Source organism: Aedes aegypti, chromosome 1 (assembly GCF_002204515.2).
Source record: "Aedes aegypti strain LVP_AGWG chromosome 1, AaegL5.0 Primary Assembly, whole genome shotgun sequence".
Classification (NCBI taxonomy): Eukaryota; Metazoa; Arthropoda; class Insecta; order Diptera; family Culicidae; genus Aedes; species Aedes aegypti.
The window spans coordinates 168266237-168293941 of record NC_035107.1 but is presented as its reverse complement, the minus strand read 5'-3'; the positions used below and the strand labels follow the sequence as shown (position 1 = coordinate 168293941).

The 27705-nt window shown below is 36.2% G+C and overlaps 1 protein-coding gene across 1 annotated transcript in view; it reads right to left on the bottom strand.

The window, feature by feature from the left end:
* LOC5566091 (sodium-independent sulfate anion transporter) overlaps positions 1 to 27091 on the bottom strand; it is a 148064-nt gene extending 120973 nt beyond the window's left edge. Inside the window, exon 1 of the mRNA XM_021853299.1 lies at positions 26579 to 27091. The gene's annotated coding sequence lies outside the window, so the exon portion shown is untranslated. The remainder of the gene's footprint in view (positions 1 to 26578) is intronic.
* Positions 27092 to 27705: the final 614 nt, after the last annotated feature.

Genomic DNA, 27705 nt, shown 5'->3' with positions numbered 1-27705 from the left:
GAAACATTGTCACGACCAGGGATCGGGAATCCTGAGAAAATTGAGAGAATCTCTCACGTATCGCTCTCTATAACTATCATAACATGCAGCACTTTTTGCGAGACTGTTTATCGTATACTGCTGCAACTTTGATCAGATCGGGGGGATAGCAGTGCGTGATAAAACCCCTCTAAATAAGTTCCAAACTGGGGGGGGGGGGGGTTCTATTGCTATCGGGAGTTCAGAGATTGTTTATCGTGCCAGTAAAGTAAAACACCTACCCCCAAAGGAAAACAAGCGAAAAAATGGATTTTACCATCGCTCTCTCTTTGGGGCTTTTGTTCGCTGCTCCTATTTATCAGACTTGTTACAACTTGCCATACATTGTCGATCATAAACCGGGGATGGGATGTTTTTCTTCGCTTGCTTTGATCGTGCTTCAAAATCAAAAGAGAGTAAATTCTGCAATGCCTGGACACGATACAAATTTGTGTTTTCACAAACCTGAAATGAACTTACCAGTTGGTAATCTATCCCCGACTGAAGTCACAATTTCGGCATCAACACGCAAAAACTGGGAACCGAAACACAAAATTGATGATCCAGGAATATTTTAAAATCCAAGTCTCTTGTAAAAATCTGGAATCTCAATCTAATGTTAATACGTCAATCTAGTTTGAAGGTTGATTAGATGTAATCGCCGCTGACAGCAAATCCGCCAAATTGAATTCCGCAGAAAATCGTCTCAGAAACGTAGAAACTTTCCAACGAACATTAAATGATCCAAATTCGATGATTCTTGCAATCCTCTAAAATTTTCTCTCCTCAAACGAGAAAAAACAGTCAGACGCAGAGAAAACAGCTTCTTGCCTTGGCAAGGCCTACTACAGCTCTTTCTCCATCACATAGAATCAAATAGAAAAACTTTAATATTTTTCTATGCAAATGCGCCCTTGCCTATCGTCAAGTTACTTTGAAGTGTATTTTTTAATGCTTGGAAAGCATTTGATGTTCGGATAATGGGGCGAAAACCCGAGTCGTATATTAACTATAAATTTAGCAAAATGTGCCTGATCGCGTTACAAGTAACAAACAAACCTATTTTGTCGAATTTGTGATCAAAATTTAATGTTGTTTTTTTTTTAAACATCACTGGTAAAAAGCATTCATGTTACAAAATTTTGAATATTTCATATAAGTCAGTGATCTTTTGCCCCAAACTAGTTTAAAAGATTGGACAATCAATGTTCATATTGTTACAACTAAAAATACACTAATTATTTCACGCTGTATTGAGGCTTTTTCAATCTCCATCCCTTGTCACGCGTTTTATATCACACTTCAAAAACTTTTGTAAGGCTTGTCACGCAGTGCCTGACCAGTGACCACCTCCCCTTTTTCCCTTGGAGCATGGCATATTTTGAGCAAGACTCCTTATAACAAAAAATGGCAAAATTGTAGTCAATATACTGAAGTTCCACTGTGTGGTATTCATTCTTTTTTCATCTGTTTTAGTCGTTCTGGAAATATTGCTTTATCCATTAGGGTTTAACTTTCTACTCAACTCATTCTACACGTCTATTTCTGATCCAAAACCGTTCACTCTACATTGACTAATACAAATAGATAAGATGAAGTAAATATGAAATACACTCATAAAATGAGTATGGCTGCATCAATTTTACACAACAACAAACATTTACAACTAAACGCAAATTAGACTAACAGCCCCTTAAACAAAATATGTTTTATAAAATAACGTTTTGCCAAAAAACAACCGAAGTCTTAAATAATGAATGTGGAAGTTTACACTGAGACACCATAATTGAATAATTAATGATATTCATATCAACAGGCAAGTTGTTCTTCATTGCTCTATTACTACGTTTGAAGCATTTCCATTTATAAGGAAATATGCAGTTATGCATGTAAGCTTTTGTGCGTTTATCTCGGCGAAGTATATCAGCTGATACAGAAACCCCCTATGGGCATGCATATATGGTCAGTAACTGGAACTTTAACTATACATGCCGGCATACTACCATCAATGGTGCTCACGCACGTGTCGTGAATCACTTGTCTCTTATGACAGCTCAACGGAATAACTAGACACCGATTGCACCTATAACGCTTTACAGCGTTGGTTGGTTGTTGTACAATAAATTACAGCAATTAGTCGACAATAAATAAGTATTAATTTGCTACTTATATCTTTTTATTGAAAAAAATAAATTTCAATTGATTTTTAGCGATATGCAAACAATGACTAAGTTTACAATTTAGAAGTATTTATAAACAATTATGTTCATGTACATAAGAGAAGAGAACCGTTGAAAAAAAATAAACAACAATGTTAATCCCGTAACGCGGGGCAAAATAGGTTTGTTGCAAATTGTTTATCAGAGAATGCAAATGTTGCAAATTTTGTATCTTTGAAACAAGTACTGGCACCCAAATGTTGTGACTATTTATTGTATCGTAACCATATATTGCATAAGCATATACCACTTGGCACCAAACTGTGGCCCGTGGTGGTCGTTGAAGGGTGATACAAGATTTAAAGGCCATCGATTAATTTTCCCAGTTCAAGAATATCTTTGCAGCTATTTCTTGATGATGAATGATAATTTTTGGTTGACCAAGGGTCTTCCAAGCTACCTCTAGCTCTTAAAGTTCTCATCGTTCCAGGGTATCCCAAAGATCGCATTTCTTCAGAGCAGGTCATCTCATTGATGTTTTTCTTTGCTTCAAGAGAAACAAAGAAAGAGTTCAAAAAGAATATCAGAGGTTCGTGTTTGTTATTCCCGACGGATGTTAAAGTTTGATAGTCCTCTGATTTCGAGAAGGTGCAATCTCATGTAGACGCATACGTAGGCCTCGAACATTTCTAGAAATCATACGGTTTGCTGAGTTCTAACATTACACTGAAATTTTGTTGGATTTACTTAGATGAATCTCCTTGTGTTTAAATTTTGGTACTTTCGACGATCGTAAATTGAAAGGTTTCAAAACCCTAGTGATAATTGGCAAAAATTATCGCGATTTCTTTTAAAGTGCCTCAAAGTCTTGCGTACCCAGCGGTCGCCCAGCAGCGCGGGCGATTATGCTGCAGCAAGGTACTTCAACGCAAATCGTGGTACATAACAAACAGAATCGAAGACAGCACACCAATCTATTCCGAGATAAAAAGCACCGCTTGGATTGCGATGAAATGGAGCAGCTGTACCGTTCTCAAGAAACGCGTTAGTTCTACTAGAAACTCAATGCATCCCGCAAAGGCTTTGTGCCGCGAGCCGAAATGTGTCGGGATAAGGATGGATGGAGGTATCTTGACGGACGTACGTGAGGTGATTAAAAGGTGGATGCAGCACTACGATGAACACCTGAATAGCGTAGAGGAGGAAGACTAAGGCATCAGGAGAAATGGTTTCATCAGTACGGCGGATGAGGGAGACAATAGGTGAAGTTAAGGATGCTATCGAACAGCTCAAGAACAACAAAGCAGCTGGAAAACATGGCATTGAAGCGGAACATATTAAAATGGGCCCGGACAGGTTGGCTACTATTCTGTCTGGTATCCGGAACCAGAGAATTTCACTATACTACGACCAACCGGGAGGAACCAACGTAGAACAACACTTTAAATTAGTAAACTTTTTCAATTACCACATTCGGGAGGGGAATTTCTGGAGACTCAAAATAATACTTGTTGATCGATTGAAGTTTCAAGTAGAAGAGAGTCAGACAGCTCGATTTATTTAGTTTTATACATTTGACAGCAGTGTTGCCTGCAATGCTGCGCATACGCTTACACTCACGCAGCCGTATGCTCGCGTTAATGATTGTTGATGACTGAATACACTCTAAAGTGTATTCAGTCAAGATGTTACTTAGTATACATTAGCTACTTGTCTGCACCGATTGATAGCCAGGATCTGGGATACAAAACAGCAGCCGAAGGAGTGGAAGGAAGGAGTAATATACCCAATATAAAAAAAGGGGAAATGTTAAAATGTGAAAACTATCGAGCGATCACCATTCTTAACGCAGCCTATTAAGTGCTTTTCCAAATCATCGTCCGCTATCTATCGCCGCTAACAAGCAAATTTGAGGGAAGTTATAAAGCCGGTTTCGTGGGCAGGCGATCGACAACAGACCAAATCCTAATGTTGCGGCAGATCCTCCAAAAGTGTCGCGAAAAAAAAGTGTTATAACTCTGCAAACATGTACGAAAATTCCAAACAAAATTAACTCAAAAGGGATTCAGTTCTCCAGCAATATCCTTCATTAAGTTTTGAAGAATGAGTTTTCACTATGGGATGATAATTTTGTACTTACATTACAGAACTATCGTGTTTGGGATATTTTTCAAAATTTCTCCATAATAATTTCCACACAAACCTACATTGTCATTGGACCACCTTTAAATTACCACCGAAAAAGCTGAAAATTTCACAGAAATCTATTTTTATGATAAGTATGGTAAGTATGGTAAGGAAGATATGGGAGATTGGATTATCGAACATTTTCAAATTTTGAATTGCCCTAGTGTACCATGTACAAGACGCTGATAAGACCGGTAGTCCTCTACGGGCATGAGACGTGTACAATGCTCAAAGAGGACCTGCAAGCGCTAGGAGTTTTTGAACGTGTGCTTCGGACGATCTTCGGTGGAGTATGTGAGAACGTCGTATGGAGAAGAAGAATGAACCACGAGCTTGCGCAAATCTACGGTGAACCTAAACCAGAAAGTCGCCAAAGCTGGAAGGGTACGATGAGCGGGGCACGCTGTGAGAATGCCGGACAACAATCCTGCAAAAATGTTGTTCATCTCGAATCCGACCGGTACAAGACGAAGAGGAGCACAACGAACTAGGTGGTTTGAACCGAGTTAGTTGGCGTAACATTGTGGCGCATGTCATGTCTTGAAGGACATAGCGCCATCAAAGGTAAGTAAGTAACCAAACGGTCCGCGCCATGTTTTCTTACGGCACCAGGGCCACCTTATATTCAGTCGGGCTGAGGATCACTGACATAAACACTAGACGGTTTATTGAAGTAACAATTTCAGAAGTCAAAAATATTGTTTGAAAAATAGAAAAAAATGTATTTTCCTAAAATTTTAGCTCTTTAGACCTTATTTAGCCATTGTGTTACTGAAATGTCTAGCCCGCTAAGATACGAAGACGATATCAGGAACCTGAACTTCCAGCATGGTCAATACTGCTTCAGGTGATCAATTTGCAACTTAAAATAAATATTTTGATCCAGTTGCTATTTCGGATTATTAGGCTGTGCGCATCGCAATTGAAAATTATTAGTGATTTTGTTTTGTATTCTTATTATTTACACTCCCAGTTCTATTGGAACCATACCAAAATTTAACTTAAATATGGTCTATTTTTAATGTAAAGCCTTGCTTTGGGCTTCGAATTACTCTTACTAACATACGTGTGTATTATTATGAAAAACTTCATATTCAAAAATTTAATCTTTGAAAATTTAAACTTTTTTAAAGATATTTTTGCATCATGCTTTCTTTGACAAAATTTAAAAGCACATTTTAAAGAACATCTTATTTTTTGTGTGTTAAGAGTTTAGAGAAATTGGGTGCCAAAAAAGCTAAAATAAAAAAGCCGATTTTTCAAATAAAAATTCCATAGATATTTTAATCGCGACGGCATGGTTTTCTGTAGCAGCGGACGTTAAAGGTCATTATGGTGAAGATGAATCGAATCCAACTCTCAAAGAGCATAAATCTGGGCAGCCAAACATCCGTTTGAGGTGGTATCCACAAATTATGTAACGCTCTAGGGTGAAGGGGGAATTGGCTCAAGCGTTACGGCTCATACAAAAATTTGAAACTTTTCATACAAAAAGCGTTACAGAGGGGGGAGAGGGGGTCAAAAATTTCCGATTTTAGCGTTGCGTAATAAATGGACGCTGCCTAAGCTGAAAACTTAATCGATTGGTCACTAGCTGGTGGTGATCATTCTATTAAGTTTTCAGCTTAAACGGATGTTTGGTTCTCCAGATTTGTGCTCTTGAAAATTTGAGGCTTGGCTTCGATTCATCTTCACCTTAAGATTGAATAGGTAATTTAAGTAGAACCTTTGGTTGATAATTGTCACCAACTGGCACTTTTTTTCCTCTTGATTATGCATTTCAGTATTAACACGTGCCTTTGTCATACGAATCAGACAATTACATGCAGGTGCCATTTCTTTAGCTTTGATAGTTGCTTTGGTAATTTACTGGCAAATTAGACGATGTGCAATCGGTAAAGTATCATAAGGTGGTAACCTTCTTGAAACAATTGGTGCTTGATATTGAAACAGGAAGGTCAGCGAAGGAAGTGCAAGCGCCAGATAAATATCCTGCAGTTTATTATTCTACTTTAATTGGCTTCATTAGTTTAGCTATCAAACCAAGTTAACCACATTGTTACCTCATATCAAAATGTAGCTGAGACGCCTAACTTCACGAGTTTGCAATAAAGAAGAATATAATCCAGGTTGAAATTGATCAGTGCTTCGCCACCTTATTTGACTTATAATTTTTTTTAAATTCAGGTTTTGCCAAAAAAGTATCGAAACAAAAACAGTACCCGTTTGATTTCTGTCAGTCAACGCGATTTACAACTAATCACCTATATCATGTACGCTTTAAGAGTTGTTAATCTTCTAGATTGAAGAAATAAATACCGAAAATCCGCATGACACACCCTAAAGAAAAAAATCTTCATAAATAAACACATTTTAAGTTTTTAGTTTTACGTAGCCTTCGACTTGTCTTCTTTTTGATGTTACGTTCCATCCGGAACATAGCCTGCTTCTCAGCTTGGTGTTCTATGTGCATATATATCAACTGAAAGCTTTCTCGGCCAAACCGGGATCCGAACTCGTCACCCTAAGCATTGTCTGATTGACTAGAGTGCTGTAGTCTTAGTACCAGCGAGTTATTCAGGAGCGAGTAATTATATGTTTTCAAAGGCTGGGGATGAGGGGTGTGTATGCAAAGTTCGCAGAAAATAACTATTAAAATGCTAAGGAACACCAAGATGTTTAGTAGGATCTGGCTCTTTTTTGGCAATGTATATGTATGCAATGCTAACATTTTTGGAAAATGCATAGATTTAAACTTATTATTAGACATCTACAAATTAAAACATTAAATGTTTGTGATGCTAATGAACTGCTAAAGTCCCTTAAAAGGAATTGTACAGTCAACTCTCCCTTACTCGATGTTCCGTATTTTAATTTCAGGTTAGAGAACCATAATGAAAGTTGGTTTTCATGGCTACCTCGATGATCCCTTAGATCACATTTGCACAAATTTTGTGTTCTATAACTCGATACCTCCTTAAACCGATGATCCCTTCAATATCGACCTATGGAGAGTTGACTGTAATTGAGTTGGATGAACTGCTACATTTTACTGTAGGCATCATATATGTACTTGCCCTATGTACCGTAGAAGTCGAATATGATTGAACAATTGCCCATTCTCTTGAGAAGATGAAACAGTTTTAATCATGTTTCCAATCTACCAAACACTTAGAATACAGATTTTAAGCAACAATCTTTCTAAGCAACAGATCAGTATCTACCAAATGAAACCAACATAAATGCTCGTTTCTTGAAAGCACCAAAGAGGAAATGTTGTATAACATGTTTGCATGAGCGAACGTGGACTGTCATTATCGTTGCGACAGTATGAACCAACAACATGACTAAAAATAACTGCCTACATGGAGTTGCCAATGCAGTTGATACACAGGTTTGATTTCTACTACTAGCGATAGAGTGTTAAGCGTCTGAACCGTTTATAGCCCAGAATAGAAAAGATGCTGCTGGCAAAATCTTTCAGATGCCGTCGATGATAGATCATCGGCTGAAATTTTAATTGACACGTTGAGAAAATCTAAAAATCGTATAGAACCAGTTTCATGACATGTGATAAAAAATATAAGGTAAAGGCTCCAATATTCAACATGAATGTAAATTTTCAGTCCAATCCAAAATCCACAAACCAATGCCCTCTATATGATTGTTTTGATAATTTTCCTACGAGTGCTAACCGTTGTTCGTTTGCCTGGAAACCACTCAAATAACCATATAGCACTTTAATTCGACTTGCGTGCCAATATAGTGCTATGATGCAGCTGACATGCCCTTATTATCCGTATAATAGCCTTATAAGGCCAAAAGGGTGAATCAGCGGGCTAGTGGTTACTTGGGTATTCGAAAAAAACACATACAAAATACACAAAAATATACCAGTTTAATGAAGGCATTGATTTTGAAAAAAAATGACAAAATCATAAAGTGTTTAACCTCCTATAAATATCTTTTATGAAAGCTCTATACTGTCCGTAACTGCATATTTGTCACATTCGACATTTTTGACAATTTCGAGTTAATGCCGGGGAAAGTCATCAAATGATAAAATACTTTCGATCAACTTACTGAAATCTGTGAGATTGTTCTAGAAAATTCGAAAAAAATACCAAGTAGTTTTGTTACATTGGTAATTGTAACCGCATAACAGTCACATTGAGATTATACATGAGCCTCATAATGTAGTACCAATGAAATTTCTATCAGAATTATTTTCTGGCTATTAACCCAGTATGCGATATGAGTTGTACAAAATTACAGCCTCATATGAGCATGTTTGAGTTTTTGGTAATTTTTAGAAATTTTAGTTTCCTCCCATACTGCCATAAATGCACACATGGTATTCCATTTACTCAATGCCTACTATTGTCGAATGTTACAAGTATGCAGTTATGGGCAGTATAGAACTGACACAAAGTTAGGACGTGTCTTCATTTTTCGGCGATTTTTCTGTTACCTAAAATACACCCCAATAGGCATTCATTCATTTAACAAGCTCCATTATGGCTGTTTGATTCAGCATCATATTTAATAACATTTTAATAATTTTCATGTCCATTGATTTTGAACCAGTTGTATTTTATTAACGTTTTTTAATGGAATTTACGGTTCTTAACCATTTCCCGGAAAGACATTTCCCGGAAACCATATCTCGGATACATCATTCCCTGGAAAGACATTTCCCGAAATGACCCCTTTCCCGGAATAATCCATTTCCCGGAAAGCTATTCAATAGTAAATAAAATAAGTAATTTTCGGTTCTATACCATTTTTTAAAACAAAGTAATATCAGAATCATGAAAACAATGTGGCAAGCTACAAGAATACTTTGTAAATAGTTACTTTATTGTCATAGATTAGTTTTTCGACGTTGATGCCAGCAACGAGATGCATTGAAAAGAATTGTCAAAGTCACCCTATAAGTGCCCAACAACAGGCAACGTGATTTTAACTTTTGTACTTATATTTGATATTCTGATGTGAAAATCAGTTTTACCGACTACCTTAGTGGCACAATAATCAGACATATTCCAGCGAATCCCATAATAATAAGTATAATGAAGTAATTTTGAAATAGAAAAAATATACAGTAGTTTCTCGATTTTATCATTGTTCGTTTTAATATCGCTTCATTATTTCACTCTCGATTTTAGCACGGTTTTCTGTTCGATTTTATCACGGCTCAATAATAATCATATATCTCTTGGACCCATCTCCAATATAATTTTCATTTTATGTGCTCTATTTCTGCCATATAAATCTCACATTTTGATGGAAATTTTAAAGCAGAAAAATACATTTTCATTTTATCACGTTTCGGTATATCACGCCAAAATTTTTTGGATCCGTGATATAATCGAGAAATTACTGTATTGCAATTTTAAAGATAACCTTCCGTTCTACTGTTGAACAGAAAGCTACCACAGTTGTCACATTACTGATTTTCACAGAGCATCATCGATCGGCTGCGATGATACCTTGGAAACAACATTGATGACTGTTGTTTTTCAAAGCTTTGTACTCTACTAGCATACTTTGATTGGAAGGTTTCGTTCAATGATACAATGATTCTCAAGCCTGTGGTAGAGCTTTGACAGCTGTGGTAGGACTTGGCGGCTACCGCAAAACGGAAAATTTTCAAATCGAAATAAATTAATAATTCTATCCACCATATTTTCAGCTAGTGAGCGAGGTTATGTATTGGGCTAGATTTTTTATAAGATAGAAATTTTAAACAGGTAGATTTTTTTAAAACAGTCTGCTTGCAAGGGCCCTATTTTATAAGTCGAGTCGACCAAAACGACTATAGTCACTGTCGACCAAAACAATGCACTCGACAAGGCTCTATCACACGAGTTTCTCGACAGTTGTCACTCTATGTGACATGATTACTACACACCAAATTTTAAGTTTGCCTTTCAGCAAAATGAAATGCTGGAATGGATTCAGCAATGCATATTTTGCTGATAATTCAGTAAAGTAAACTTTGATTGCTGCATATTCAGTAAACTTGGAGTTTACTGAAACAATCAGCAAGACATCTGTCAAAAACTTGTAGTTTTTTCTTGTCACCAAAAAGATGGTTCTTCCATTCTATAACAGGCGTTTGTAAGTATTAAAAATCTTTTCAAAATATAGAATCATTTTACGTTTGTTTCTGTTTTCAGATATTGTTATAAAATCCATTCGTTAAACCGGAGGAAGAATCAGATTGCTACAGAATAACACCGAAATATGCTGGAGTCTTCACCAACTCGTAGAACCTATTGGAAACAAATGATCACGAAGTCTTTCATAGAGCAACGCTTGGTGGCAAATAGAGTGATAAAATTACATTTTTGCAATTCCGTTGCAAATCAATCAACTTTTCATTGAGAAGTTGATCAACATAACGGCCTACTTTTCCTACTGAAAAAACAATGCTGAAAAGTGCTACTTTTCAGCACTCTTTTCGGTGCTGAAAAGTAGCACTTTTCAGTACTGTTTTGGTAGGCATCAACCGAACAACCCAGTCTCTTCATGCCATGTGTGCTTATTTGTGCGACGTGTGAGTCGAGACGAGTCCTTCTCACCTCGGGTGATGTGAAGCGACTAATGTTAATCCAATGGGAGCGAGTCGACAATTGTCCCACATTCGCCTCGTCTCGCCTCACATGCCGCGCAGAATAAGCGCAATTGCATTTGATTCTAGATCCGTTGTGCGATCTGATTCCGACAGGGGCTGTCCATTAACTACGTGATCAGTTTTTGGGACTCCTGGCCAACCCCCTCCCCCCTCGTGGTCATTTGTCCATACACAAATTTATAAAATTTGTATGGACCGTGATCATTGGCCAGACGCTCCCTCTCCCCATAAATGACCACGTGATTCTGATTTGGAATCGAATAGTCCAACATTTGTAGTCAGCAACTGTTTGTGCTGTCTTACCTGATTTCAATGGGAGCGTGAAAACTTGTGACATTCATGGGTAGGTACTACTGTATCACAGCCTACGTGATTGAAAAATACTGAATTGATACTAGGCATGGATGTGTGCCCATGTGGGTTTTCTTGAAATGTTTGTTTGTGCTTTTAGAGTTCATCCATTTGAAATGACATTTTTCGAAATAGCAAAAAATGTTGTAGGCAACTCGTTGCAAAACTCGATTTTTTCAGCACTCGTTGTATTTATCCAACTCGGCGAGCCTCGTTGGATAAATGTACAACTCGTGCTGAAAAAATCATCATTTTGCAACTTGTTGCCTAAATAACTATTATTGTACAATTAAAACATGTGACACTATAAAGTATTACCTTAGCGTGGAATCATAAAACATTTGATTTATTTAATCGAATTCACGAATGACTGAAAATATTTTAATTACTGGTTGATCAGCAAATGCGTTTACGCATTGCTGAACGTTCAGCATAAGAGCTGTCATTTTTCTGGCAATCCAGATTGCTGAACGATCAGCAAATTTTATTTTGCTGAATGGATTGCTGAATTTACAGCACAAAAAAAAATCAGCAAAATTTTGCTGGTTACCAGCAATAAAAATTTGGTGTGTATCATAGTCTATAAGTGACTTCTGAGCTGCCTACACAGCTAAAAATATGTTGTGAATTTCAATTTTTTTTAATGCACATATTTGGATCCAATGAAAATAAAGACAGTATGGATAATAATAATATTATCCATACTGTCTTTATTTTCATTGGATAATTGCCCTTCTTTCATACATAGGCTGTTCTTTCGAGTTATGCTGTTAGAACAAATATAATAATGTCCAAACTGATACACAAATCCATCAACATGAATTGCAATTAAAGCTACTGTCATTATCATAGAGAATCACCCTTCTTTCGAAGGCTGCTAATATTAAACATCAGAAATTTTCCCTTCTTTTAAACTAAGGTTAGTAATTGGATTGGAGTAATTGGATTATACCAGGGCTGGGAATGGTAATAGTAACGTGAATAATATGACTTTTCGCAACACTGGATTATAAAAATATGTCACGCACAAATTGGACCAACTACCTTCTTGTCAATTTTGTAAGACAAGCATTCCCACAGTGATTAACTGAGAATATTATTTGCCAATTGACAAAGAAACTCTATACCCTCGAAAGTTGAAGAATTTTCCAATCCGAAAAAAACCCTCGATCGGCGGAATTGGAACCTGCGATACTTAGCTGTGGTCTTGCTGAATAGCTGTACGTTAATCGCTACGAATATTAAAGTTTTTGTAAGCCGTTCAGTTCTGACATTCTCACCGCAAAAAAAAAACAAAATCCGCGAAAGATTATTTTTGGTGCATTCCGGTAAGTGGCATTCCGGGAGATGGGTAATTCCGGGAAATTGTTTTTTTTTTTTTTGGAAACGGCAGTCCGTAAAATGTCATAGAATCGGAATTAACATTTTTTTGAGCTTATTCTGACCCTAATTGAAATGAAATTTGTTAAGCATTGAATTTATTGTTTCTGCCTTCATTTACTAAAACAGTTGTTTGGTATCCAACAAATCTGAGTTATATTTTATTACCACCATGCAGCTTAACAGCTCTGATTTGTTCAGCTTGGCTAAGTAAAGAATAAATTCAAAAGGATTTGGTCTCATCATCCCATTTGAGACTCAAGATTAATACACCAGTTTGTGGCATAACAAAACGCGCAGAGTTTTGTATTGAAGGCCTCCTTTATAAGTTCTGACTCGGGCCCCTGAAGTTCAAGTCCAGCACTGTGTATATGTTTCAAATGCATTGTATTCAGCATTGTGATAATTGATAGTGGAACTGATAGAATTGAGAATAAAAATGTAAAAATTGAAACCTAACAAAAACATGCTCAGAATCAAAGTCAGAGTTTGCTACCAGTTGGCTTAAATAAAGGTTAACATTATTTGGATACCTGTACGATTTTATGATTAACAAGTGTTCATTTACTAAAAGCGAACACCTACAATATCAGTCTTATTGCAATCGTATTTCGTTTATTAAGAGTTTAATGCAGTCTACTTTCTAGCACACAAAGATGCATACCGTAACTATAATCAATCAATCTAGAATTTCCACTCAGATGACCCTATCGTTTCAATATGCAACTGCCCGCTTGTGGAAATTAGCTAGCCGTATCGTCTTCTTCGTAAAACAATAGAATTGTGTAATTACACATAGCACATTAGCTCACGTATAACAGCTGGCAGTTTCTACCCTTCGCGTGCACGTTTTCTTTCTGTGTTTTGCCCTTTTATGCATTCCGATTAAACTACTACCTGTTCCACTATCAACTAGCCAAGGTGTTTGACTGCTATATAGCCGTAAAATTACGCGGTTTAGACAGCAGAGGTAGTTATGACGATACTATCAAGAATTTACGCAAAACTTTCATGCTCTTTCTCTCATCTAGACGCTCAACGTAAACAGTAAGCACAACTTATCATTTGCTTTCGAATTTATTATGCAAATAGGTTATAGATATAACTCTGTGATCTAGTGATTCATTTATTTAGAAAGTGGGATTCAAATTTTATTTGAAATAATTAACGGTCATTATAGAACGCTGAACCCTGCATTTTGTGAATTCAAAAAGTCATATCGTTCAAGCTACATACAAGCACTCTTATTTGAACTGTTCACGTCAGGTGGGAGCAACAAAGGGGTATCATTTATTTGATGCCAATTATTACGAATCACAAATCATTGCGAACAGTTTTCCTGTTGAATGATGAAGAATAATAAGAGCTAAACTGACTTTCGTTTCAAATGTTTGTTCTGATATATGTACATTAATTAGCTAAATCGTTACAATCGAACAATAATCGATGGTGAATGCTTTATCTATATAACAATCAATGTATGTAGGAGACGCATCGTATAGAGATTTGTCCATTAGCGAGTCCATCTTCTACGGTCATGGTCAAATGACTTGCTCGTTTGGGGGACCCGGCTTCATTGTATGAACAGGAAAATGCAGGTCAAGTGAACCCGACAGCAGCGTTTATATACCACCAATATGTCTTCAAGGATATCTACAAAATCCTTGAATAGAATCTTAGTGGTAAAGTTGTATCATTTTGGGCATGGATAAGTTCATGACATCGCCCGAAACAAGTGTTCCTGAAAGTTGCGTATATTGGTGTGCTCAATGGATTTCTTTGTAGTTGTCGATGTTGTGATATGGCTTGGTTTACGGTTCAATTATACTTATTTTTGATTACGAGAAAAAAAGTCAAGTTGAAGCGGACGAACAGAAATGCCATATACAAAAAAAAGCCGCGGGGAAGTGCGAAACCGCATCATGGGCAATGTGAATGGATTGTTTTGGCAACTGGTGGCAGTGGATTTGCTGAAGTATGCAAGTATACCGTCTGTACTGATTCTTTCACTTTTTAAAGCTAAGTTAGATCGGTACTCTAAAAACCGCAAGGTCAAGTGGACGTTGTGGTTTCAATGGTTTTAAGCATGTTTATGGCACTTGAAAGCATTCTGGGAAGCATATTTAGGAGCGTTAGATTCATCATCATCATCATCATCATCATCATCTTTCTTTTTTTTTTTTTGATGGTCCCATAGGAGTTTTAACTTTCGAACTCCTCCTCCACCCCATACGCTTCTTGCAAAGGGGAGGCTTACAAGACTTGGTTTATCAATTTGATATTTGATTCGTAGTGTCCTCATGTGTCATCGTCTTCTATGCGTTATTAGATTCGTCTGGCTCCCGCGTATGTTCATCGTCTTGTTTTCTTAAGTTTCCATCAGATTTTTTATTAATGGTTTACATTTCCGCTTGAATCGATTTTCATTAGTCTCATACTTTACTTCATCTGGAAGTGAATTGAAAAATCATTTGAAAAATAATGAATTCTGTGTTCCCGTCATTGTCAAATTTGGTAGTCGAAAGTCATTTGCTCTTCGTGTCGCATATCGATGCACGTCTGATCCGTATTGCACGTTCTCGGTCAAATTTTTCGGTGTCAATCCATTTCTTATCTTAAAAACAAGAGTCAGTGTTCGAAAGGTTATTCTCTCTGATACTGACATCCATTGTAGAACTACTCTCATTAGTCGACTTGAAGTCATTCTGTCACATCCTAATATTAATCTCATTGTCCGATTCTGCACAGTTTGCATCCTTCTCATTTGTCGTTTTGAAGCCAGAAACAGTATCGAAGCGCAGTATTCGAAATGTGGGGCGATTAAAGTTTTATATAGCATTATTTTGCTATCGAACGTCAGATATTTGTTGATTTTACATAACATTCCATACTTTGATGCTGCTTTGCGTATTATGTAGTCAATATGTTTGTTGAAATTTAGTTTCTCGTCAACTATTACTCCTAAATATTTCACCAGTTTTAGAGTGCTTTGTGAGGCCCAAGCAGGACAGTTCGGTTTTGCGTCGTCCGATCGATTTTGCTCACGATTTCGCGCGTTTTCGTCGCCGGAGAATATTTTTTTCCCTGTTGTGGAGCGTCTTGCTGGGTAGGTGTATGGGAAGGCCCAAGCAAGACGGTTTGTTTTCGGGACGCCAAGAAGTTTTGCTGTCAGTGTCAGTTTTGTGTTCAGTCGAGAATGGATTACCAACTGGTGAGTTCGTTTCATGCTTATGATAACACATTTTTTCTTGAAAGCGTAACTTCTATGTAATATTAAAACAAACTTTGTATGGTTCGTCACTATAAGTGTCGGCATTATGCTATTTTCTTATACAATTTCAATATACATATATTTTTCTCTTTTTGACATTATTAACAATTATCTTACACGCTAACTTCAAAGTACCCATTAATGGGTACTTTCGTACCCATTTTCCACTTAAGTGGCTTAACTCATTTAATGGGTATATCCCGTTTACCCATTAAAGAGTATTCAACCGGAACTTCAAAAAATGGGTATTTTTTACTCCCCTGTTGCTGATCAGAAAGGGGTACAAAATACCCAACTTTTTGAAAAAAAAAAAATGCTGCTGGTGTTTTCAGTATATCGAGTCAATAGGATAAGATAAAACACTGAAGTCTTCATTTAATAACTAGTATATTTCAATAATTAAACAAACTACCATGGCGTCTGGAAATAGTTGAGACAATTTTTGTCCTCCTCCTGCGAGCAGTGCACTTGTTCCAGACTCCGGGTTTTGCTGCATCTGGTAAAGTTCAAAGAAATAAATAATGCTTCAATCAATGCAATCACGCAGAACCAAAAAGTTGCTTTAATGATTTACCTTCATGATTTGATCAATGTTTCACTGTTGTAGAACACCTTTTAAAACGTAAAGTTTGATAAACTTCTTCAATTCAAAGCACTTGACAAATAAAAAATGGTCGCTGATATTACCCATCTTTATTTGCGCTAAGCGATGTTAATTAAGAGTACGAAATACCCATTTATTGTTTTGGGAAATGTACCCTTCTTTTGACAGCTTCGTATCGGCAATAAAAAAGAGTACATGGTACTCATTTGGTGGATACTTTCAAGTTGGCGTGTATGGTTCGTCACTACAAGTGTCGGCATTATTCCTGTTTCATATAATTTAAAATATATACATGTAATTTTCAGTTTTCGTCATTAATAAAAACGTCTTTTGAATTGTTCGACATTATAGATGTTGACGTATTTTTTAAAGCTTCTACCAAAAACTTCTCGAGACAAAAATACAAAACTAGCTTTAAATATAAGTCGTATATTTCCCCCTTGTCCATGGATCGCATCACCGACCAGAGGTGACTCCCAGATCTTCTCCTCCATCACTGATAAACACCCTTCCCGTGGTGATTGTGGAGATGCAGAAGTATTCTCGGTCTCTAGAAGCAACAATCATTACACCCTAACATTCCTTCCCCATCCCAACTGACTGTAAGGACTTGGCCGGCGCCGTTATTGATCAATAATATTAGATCTGCTAAAATTGCACTTCGAGAGTAAGCGGAAACTCCCATCCCTTATTCATTTGGATCGTAGTGCAATTCTTACCAGTTCCGATCAATCACGGAGTAGCAACCATTGACATGTACAGTCAGTCTATGCTATGCTATGCTATGCTATGCTATTACTCCTAAGTATTTCACCAGTTTTACTTGCTCCACAACCTCACCATCAATAGACAATGTATCCAAATATCCGTTCCTAGATTTGTTTGTTATTACCATATACTTAGTTTCTGTTACATTTAACTTCAATTTCTTGATCTTCAACCATTCCGTTAACTTATTTAGTTCAACCCTCATTACCGCATATGCTGCTTCAATGCTGTCTGCAATTACAAACAATACTGTGTCATCAGCAAACAAACTCAAATTACCCAACGTTACTACATCCTTGACATCGTTTATGTATACAGCCATTCCATGAAAAACCGATCTAGTGGGTCTCCGAATTCCGTGCAAATTTGCTATTTTGTTCCTTATCCGAAATAAGGATACACGTATTTTTGGATTTTTTGATTAGGGTGACCATTTCCGAAATAGGGTGACCAGAAAAATCGCGATTTTGCAAAATTTTTAGTTTTTAAAAAATTATAACTTTTGAACCGTTCCACCGATTTTCAATCTTTTTGAACGAAATGAAGGCCTAAGATTTTAACTTTTCATGAAAAATATAAAATTTCACAAAAAGTGTGTTTTTTACATGAAAAAACTCAATAGTTTCCGTTTTTTCGTGTTTTGAAGGCCTCGGGACCAAAGGGGCTATTGCTGTTCTCATTTTTTCTTGAAAGTTCAGAAAATTTTACGTCTACTGTCAAATTTTCAGCGATGTATGTTTTTTAGTTTTTGAGATATATTTTTTGAAAATAAAAAATCAGTCATTTTTCATCGGCACACACTGTAGGTCTCAGCGCATTGATTTTTTTTTTTAAATATCATAACTTTTGAACAGCTCAACCGATTTCCAATCTTTTTTTATGGAATGAAAGCTTAAGATTCTAAGTTTTCAGACAGAATTAAAAAATTCGAAAAAAAAAAATTTACATGAAAATTTTTAAAAATTTCTAGTTTTTTTTGTAATTTTAATGTAAAAAAATATTTTTTCAAAGCTTCATATTTTTTCTGAAAAGTTGAAATCTTAAGCTTTCATTCCATAAAAAGAGATTGGAAATCGGTTGAGCTGTTCAAAAGTTATGATATTTTAAAAAATAAAAAAAATAATGCGCTGAGACCTACAGTGTGTACCGATGAAAAATGACTGATTTTTTATTTTCAAAAAATATATCTCAAAAACTAAAAAACATACATCGCTGAAAATTTGACAGTAGACGTAAAATTTTCTGAACTTTCAAGAAAAAATGAGAACAGCAATAGCCCCTTTGGTCCCGACGCCTTCAAAACATGAAAAAATGGAAATTATTGAGTTTTTTCATGTAAAAAAATCAATTTTTGAAAAATTTTATATTTTTCCTGAAAAGTTCAAATTTTTAGCTTTCGTTTCGTCCAAAAAATTGAAAATCGCTCAAACGGTTCAAAAGTTATAATTTTTTAAAAAATAAAAAAATTTCAAAATCGCGATTTTTCTGGTCACCCTATTTCAGAAATGGTCACCCTAAACAAAAAATCCAAAAATACGTGTATCCTTATTTCGGATAAGGAACAAAATAGCAAATTTTCACGGAATTCGGTGACCCACTAGATCGGTTTTTCATGGAATGGCTGTGTAAAATAAAAAGAATTGGCCCTAGCACGCTACCTTGTGGAACCCCTAAGTCAACTCTTCTGCACTCCGATTCTTGTCCTCTATATAAAGTACACTGCATTCTCATAGTCAAATAACTTCTAAACCATTCAATAACCTTTCCACCAATTCCAAGTTTTCCTAGAGTATTGATCATTTTTTTTCCTGTCAATTGTTTCAAAGGCTCTTTTTAAATCTAAAAATATGGTCATAATAACTTTCTTATCCTCTAGAGCTTTTTTCCATTTAAAAAGTAGCAAATTTAAAGCTGTTTCACAAGAATGTTTTTTTCTCACCCTCACCCCTCTAAAGGCAACGGTATTTTTTCAGCTTCCTAGAACACATGAATAACTATAACAATTGAGATTTTCGACATTTTTAGATCATTGTTTGAATTCTTAATTTGAGTGCATTTTGGCACACGATGTCTACTTCTATACTATCACTGTCAAAAATAAGGTTCCAGAAAAAAAATCTATTTTTTAATTTCCCTTGTTTGTGACTATCGGTTTTGGAGATATTACCATGTTTCTATTCGATATAAGAATATTTTGACCGCCATTTTATTTGAATTAATGTAACATGGGTTCGTATAATATTAAGCTATGAGTGACTGCCCTGAAAAGCTCATACAATTTTATCAATTATAAAAATCGCAATAACTTATAGCTATTAAGGCCCAAGTAAAAATGGTGCAAAAGTCTAAACTTAAAAAGCAGTTTTCTCTTTTTGAATAGACAAATCGAAGAAAATAAAAACACACTGCCCTTTTATTTGCCAAATAAAAAGGCTGTGTGTTCTTATTTTCATCAATTTATTGTTTTAAAAGGAGAAAACTGCTTTTTCAGTTCTGACTTTTGAGCCATTTTTTCTTGCACCTTAATATAGTCTTTTTTATGCTCAAAAACATCTGAAGGAATCAGTTAAGTCATAAGGGTTCTACCAAATAGACCACACTCAAAATGTGACTTGAAGCTTCTAAGATGGAATCAAAAAATCCGCAGAAAATTTATTCAAAGATTGGGCAAATAAATCACTGAGGATTTTGTAATAAATTTACCTAGAATCTTTCAAGAAGATTAAAACCCGGCATCAATTAAAATCATTGAAAAGAGTCCGCTAATGGCCTACTCAAAATCTGTCAACATTCTTAGAACAAATGGTCGGCGTTAAGTCAGAGTGGACCAAGTGACATTCTTCATATTTTGAGAAAAATGGGTTTAAAGTCTAACGCTCTGTAATTTTTGAACTCGTTTAAATTTTGGTTCAATATTTCTACACGCCTTTATGTTACTTTCAAACAATATAATGTGAAGTGATAATCATGAAAAATCATAATCCAAACCTCTAATAGAACGATTTTTTGATGGACTATTTGTACTTGGTCCACTCTGACTGAACTAAAGACCACCGTTCAGTGAGTTGGTTCACTCTGACTGCACAATTTCTAGGAAAATAACAATCATTTAATGCTTGCATGTTCAAATTGGGTGCATATCTCTAAGATAAACAGATTATCGAGACCCTTCGACACGAGTATCGTGAATTCCTAAATAATCCATATAGTAAATACCAAAATCAGTGACATTACGATAGCTTGAAAATGAAGGTTTCCCAGGGTAAGGGCATTGAAGACCAGAAATATTCAAATATGCGTTCAGTCAGAGTGAACCAAGTGAAAATATTGAGTACCGACCAAAATATGCTGGCCCAATAAGCGGGTCCTAGAACATGCCATACATACACCATAGGACAACCGTAAACTTCTATCGGACTCTGAAATTAACTCAAAAAAATGCAGTAATCTATCATTTTTTTGCTTTTCAACACTTGGTCCGCTCTGTCTGCACAGAATTTGTTGCAATTTCTGACCACCCATCCGAATATGGTAAATGGTCAAAAATCAAATTCAAATGCATCGAATTAAGCAATATTTATAAATTTCTATTGATGGATGAGTAGAAGAATGATTCGATGTCGAAAAATCAGACAAATTTCCAGAAATGTTTTCATTTTCTCACATTCCTCAGCGCGCTGATCATTTTCGCTGTTATGGTAATAAGCACTTGGTCCATTCTGACTGCACACTTTATCGATTTTTGTTGATCATCCAAAGTAAATTTATTACATATCTCTCGCAGTTTACAGCATTCCTCAAATCTGATCAAAGTGTAACGGAGGTAAGTTAATTTCGCATCTAATGAGAGAATAATCCAATTTTTCCAAGTTTTGTACTTGGTCCCCTCTGACTTAACGCCGACCAAATGTGCCGGTAATCTCAACAAAAGCTTATTAAGGACCTTCTCTGAAATTTTGCAAGGATCTTGTCAGCATCCATCCAGAAACAGTAACAGTAACTGACAAGGTATCGGAAAGAATCTATTTACTTATGATTTACCCAGAAATTTTCAAATGATTCTACTAGGCTGCAACCGATTGAGGCAACTCAAATTGCAGAGCGTTATCGATAATAGCTGTGTTAAAGGTTAGAGTAAAGTGGGACAAACATTTGAGTGGGGCAAGAGTTTCTGTTCAAAGTTTCTAGCTCAATACAAAACAAATATTATAAATTTCATGGTAGTTCGAATGCTATTCAAGTAAGCGACTTTCACGATTGAGGTTTGAAAATTTTATGACTATATGTTGTTTTTCGACTTGGAAATTGTAATTTTTGATCGAACTTTCATTACATGAAACAAAATGAAAACATCTTATTACATTTTTTATGTGAGGACCTTCCTTAGCCGAGTGGAGTCCACGGCTACAGAGCAAAGCCATGCTGAAGGTGTCTGGGTTCGATTCCCGGTCGGTCCAGGATCTTTTCGAATGGAAATTTCCTTGACTTCCCTGGGCATAGAGTATCATCGTACCTGCCACACGATATACGAATGCGAAAATGGCAACTTTGGCAAAGAAAGCTCTCAGTTAATAACTGTGGAAGTGCGCGTAAGAATACTAAGCTGAGAAGCAGGCTCTGTCCCAATGAGGACGTAATCCCAAGAAGAAGAATAATAAGAAATAGAAGATGTAAGGGCGTTTCTAGGCATATCATAAAGATGCTTTGAGATGAATTAGTGTTGACATTAATTCTTGGAATCCATTTTTGACCCAAAATGAGGCGAAAGTTCGAATCAGCGGGTAAAAGTTCGACACACAATGCGGGGGAAATTTCAAATTGCCTAGAATCCATGTTACTTTTAGTTTAGCAAAATATGCCAATGTGTGGTATTTATTTTTTTCATCGTTTTTTTTCTGGAAATATTGATTATTCCACTAAGATACAATTTTTGCCCCACCTTCAATACAAACAGGCATAGTAAATATTACACGAAACGACAACACTGATGATATTGCTGTTATTTTCACACGTTAAGACACCTTCTTCTGTCAAAATTTCATTCATAAAATAAGCGATCAGCTGTTCAATATTATGCATCCGGTAGAAATCAAGATTAACACTTATTTGAAAGTATTGTTTTCTCGGGTCCAAAGCGTCGCAGCTAATATGTGAATAGTACGCTGTGTTCATGAAAATCGTAAGAATGCAGCGCCACACTAAAAAACTAAAAATGTGGCGAGTTGAGGCGCGTCGCGAGTCTAGCTGGCGCGATCCGGTTTGGTGGCGGTGCGACAATAACGTCTGGTAAAATGGACTATGGACCGATGCACAAGTTTACTATCTGACGTTTGAGCGGTGCCGTGTTATTTACGTGACCATGGCAACGAGTGAATTCGGCACCGCTCAAACGTCAAATTAGTGAACTCGTGCATCGGTCCATTACAGAATTCATTCTGTTCTGATTTGATTTTGAAGTACGATCGAAGCAAGCACAGAAAAACATCCCATCTGTATCGCTCCAAGTTGCAACAAAATTGATAAGTTACAGCAGCGAACGAGAGCCCTTAAGAGTGAGTGATAATAAAACCCGTTTTTTTTTCGTTTTTTTTACCATTGGGGTAGGTATTTTATCTCACTGACATGCCAATCAACCCCCAAGCATCCTTTTCAATAGTGCCCTTAGATTTGGAGCTTGTTTAGATGGGTTTTATCATGCACATATCCCCACATATTCCCCAGACTCTTATGATGGGTTGTGAATAATGATTGTTATAGAGAGCGATATGTGAGAGACATTCTCGATTTTCTCAGAAACAAGGATTGAATTTTGTTAATTCATATTTGGCCATCATCATAGGCTCATTATCGCCCTGCTTTTGAATTATTCCTTTGTGGACATAGGACATCCAACATTTATCGTTGAAGGGGGTTGAACCAAGCGTGACAGGCCTTACAAAATTTTCGGAGGAATCATACAAAAAGTGTGACCAAGTGGGGGGGGGAGGTGTCGAAAAAGTTGAAATTTAGCGTGACATAGTCTGTTCCCCATCCCTAGATGCGCTAATACTCTAGTAGGGGAACTGGGGGTAAAATGAACACCCTAAGCAATTTTCATGTTTTCTTGCTTATGAAGCTGTCAGATTCATTTTCAATTGCTCAGAATTGAAGAGGGATGTTTATGCAATGTAACAAGATGAAATATTGTGATAGAAATAGAATTTTATCAACATTCTTATAATTTTGAAAATTTCTTTACACAGAATCAATGTTCCAAACATTTGGTTAAAATGAACATGTAACGGGAGTAATATGAACATATACTTGGGGGTAAAATGAACATACAATGGGGGTAATATGAACATTTACTGGGGGTGAAATGAACACATGTTGGGGGTAAAATGAACATGTAGTGGGGGTAAAATGAACACCATTCAAATTGTACGGGTTGCGGTATAATTCTCGGCATTTGGTACATGATCAATGCATATCTCACAGACATTCCGGAATTGATGGAACGTTTAGCCGCGACCATTTGGATGTCTATCCATGTCTGTCTTTGTATTTTCTCCGGAAAACTCTCAGCATCTGAAATCAAATCCGTCAGCATTCGTCCTGCCATGGTGATCATATTACCCCCATCTCGAGTCGTTCATTTTACCCCCAAAGAATCAACATATTCAAATCATTTGTTCTAATAATTTAGAAGATAAAAATACTTTAAATTTCCGTCTACTTATCATAAATACTTTAAAGATATGGTGTGCTACGCTGTTTAATAGGTTTTTGATAATTTTAATCATAAAAACCTTAAGTTCCACTAGTGAAAAATTACATCATATGAGAAAATGGAGAGACGTACTTTGTTTTTGTTTACTTTTCCGTCTTTTGACAGTTCTAGATCACTCTAGAGTTGTCGAAATAGTTCCTTAGTCTGAGGATTAAGGATGTTGCTATATTTTGCGTAGATTTATAGCATAATTACCGTAAAACACAAACCTGTTCATTTTACCCACAGTTCCCCTAGTAGTCGAATCTCGTTCGTGGCCGAGCGGTTAGTGTCGTCTGGCAGTTAAGCGTATCGTGTCATGGGGTGTGGGTTCGATTCCCGCTGCAGCCATTGAAACTTTTCGTCAGGAATGTTTCTCGGCTGTGTCACTGTCCGTTGTCTAGTGTTAAGTTGCAGTCCGTGCAGCTAAATGGCTGAAGACGGTGTCCTTGTTTTTCAGAAATGATACTGGAATTTTGAACAAAATAGCCGATATTCACATAGGTTTACAATTTTTGCCTCCGAGTAGCGAAGAAAAAAAGAAAGAAAGTTATCCCTGAAAAGGAAAAAAATAATTTCGATTTGACCGGCACGTAATACTTTGTGCATGCTCATGTATTTACATACACATTATCCAAAGTTACCCCAAAATCGAAAATCGACCTTGAATTATATGAATAATTATAGGTGGACTGAAAATGAAACAAACATTAAAAATCTTTAAACTGCAATCGATTATTAAGCTACCAGTACTTGTTTTGAAAAGAATAAAATAAAAATCTTGAAAACAAACTGTTTCGGGGTTTTATGCATAACGAACTATTTCTGATCCTTTAACAATAACAAAAAGGTTGATTAGATCATTTACGTTCTATATGTAAAATATCGCAAAGCCGAACGCACAATTATCCAAACGCGATTTAACTATGTAGGTATTTAGTAAGAAAATGCCGGTAGCCCGACAACCGACAACACAACAATCCTAGGGCTATAATACAACTCTTGATCTGTAGCACGTGCGTGTATTTATTTGTAGTTGGCCAGATTCTAAATCAACCGCTGTTAGTTGTTCAACAAAACAAAATCAATCTATTTCATGAGAAAAGCATTTTCGGAGTTTCTAAACAAAATAATTGACTTTGGAAGGGTAGATCTATTTTAATATGTTATATGGTTATGTGAAAAGGGCGTAACTACCATTGCAACGTATTCAAAAGATATTTATTAGAATGCACTACATAGTATATCTATCTATCTATCTTCTATATAAATAAAAATGGAATGGTGTTTGTATGTCACGAAATGGGTTGAGAACGGTTAAACCGATTTTCACAATTCTTTCACTGTTGTATTAGCCAAGGTTTCCGACGTGTTCGTGCGTAGAAAAAGTTTTGGAAAGTCTTCGGAATAGTCTTATAAACGGTAGAATATTATTGTGTCATTTTGTATGGGAGATTGCCTGCCATTTTTCAACAGCCTACTTGATGGCAGGACGAAGTTTGCCGGGACCACCAGTATAATAGATTTATATATACAAAAAATCGAAAAATGGTTTCAGGAAAAAAAATTGTGTATTTTAAAATTGATCAAACTCCCAGCTAATAGGCGAGTGTGTTTCAAAAGAATTTAGAAAACTATTGCTTGTAAACAATCTCTCTTACAAGTTAATAGATAATGTTTCAACAACCAGCAATCGATCATTTTAGTTACGTTCGGCGATATTAAGGTGATTATAAAACGAAGCCAAACTTTGAATTTTCAAGTGCACAAGACGAGAGAATCTGACAACAGTTGGCGTTGAAAATCAATCAAATTGCTTGCTTGCTGGTGGTGACCAATGGGATAGATTTTCAACGCGGAGCGCTGTTTGGTTCTCAAGTCTTGTGCTCTTGAAAATTTAAGGTTTGGCTTCGTTTTATAATCACCTTAAGCAGGAAATTTGAAATGAAAGATAAACAAAAGCAAAATGTTGAGTTATTATAAATTGAAAAAAAAAACTTGCCGGTCTAAATGGTGTTCTTGCAAGTCAGCTTTAAACTAATATTATATACATATGTACGTACTACTAGTGATACATGATTTCTTTAAAGTACAGAGTTTTTATGATTTACAGATTAACTTGAAACTAGTTGTCCCGGCATGCGTTGTATTGCCCAGTGAGCTCTTAGATAGGCTTTAAAAAACCCTGTTCAAAATGTCTAAATTGTATTTCACATGTTTCCCTCATTTTCCGTTGGATTTCCTGAACTTTTATCTCCCATGAACATGTTGGAGTTGTGGAGGAATATAACAGTGGAAACAAATGAAAATTTGTTGACCCGTTCTTAAGCCACCTCGTGACATACAAACACCATCCCATTGTTATTTATATAAATAGATAGATAGACAAATAAAACCGTATTTTTTGTAGTAAATGTGAGCATGAAATCAATGATTAATCATAAAAGCCTACCTTTTGGAATGTTCAGACAAAAAACAATTCAAACAACGTCTCCAACTGTGAAAAATGCTTTATTTTTCACGCTGCCAATGTCGACCAACCGAAAAAAAGTGGCTGTCCGCTTCACTTGGTTCTATACACTGCACTGAACTACCAAGCTGATTAACCACTGCACGAGCACACGATAATTGCAGCTGTATACATTAGAACACTGCCCACTAAGTAGTTATAAACTAAATTTGCAATTACAAATTTATTAATGCAGCTAGTATTGACACCTTGCAGTTAAGTCTAATTCACACTCAACAACCTAGTAGTTTTGAGCCATTGGCTATTGCACAGCGAGACAAGTATTACCACTCCGTTCTCGAGTTTCTCAACGAAGTCAACGCACTCAAACTTCCGTTTAATTTTCCGAATCAATCACAATTTGTCTTGCAAACGTTTGCACGCACGTGTAGAAAAAGCTACCCTATAGCTCAGGTAAAAATGCGTCTAATTCAATCGCGATCTCGTATACAACTGAAACTTCAGCGCCAAACCAAGCTGCCATGTAAAGCTGCCGACCGCGCCGTCCGAAGAGCGAAGCAGGCGGTGTGTAAACAAACCATTTTCCGCGATCGTCGTGTTCCGTTGCGTCTTTACTGTGAAACGAAGCAGACAGCAGAACTTACCTGCACTCCCGTGTAAAAGTTTAGAAACACGCCATAAACCATACAAAAGTGGTTTGTCCATATATCTTTGATTCCATGCCTAATTGAAACTTTATGGCTCATTCGAAAGGCTTAGTTAATCTTACTTCGTAGGTATTTAACAACAAAAAATGAATTTTGTATACTAAATTATTCTTTGAACTTGTTACCTTTTTTTAAAACAAATACACTGTAAAAAATGTCTACTTTTTCAGAATTGGATCGATCAAGTTTTTGAATCAATGCAATTAGAACCGCAAGCCTATATGTTTGTGAAGAACTTGCAAAGTATAGTCGAAAAAATCTGAAAACTATTTAAAATCAATAAAACAGTTATTCAAGTCATCTGCAAAAGTTTGGAAAATTACGTAACGCAAATATTCGTTATTTTTCACCCTATGTTAAGATAAGTAACGTTTCATCGAACTCCCTCACCTCTAATTACGT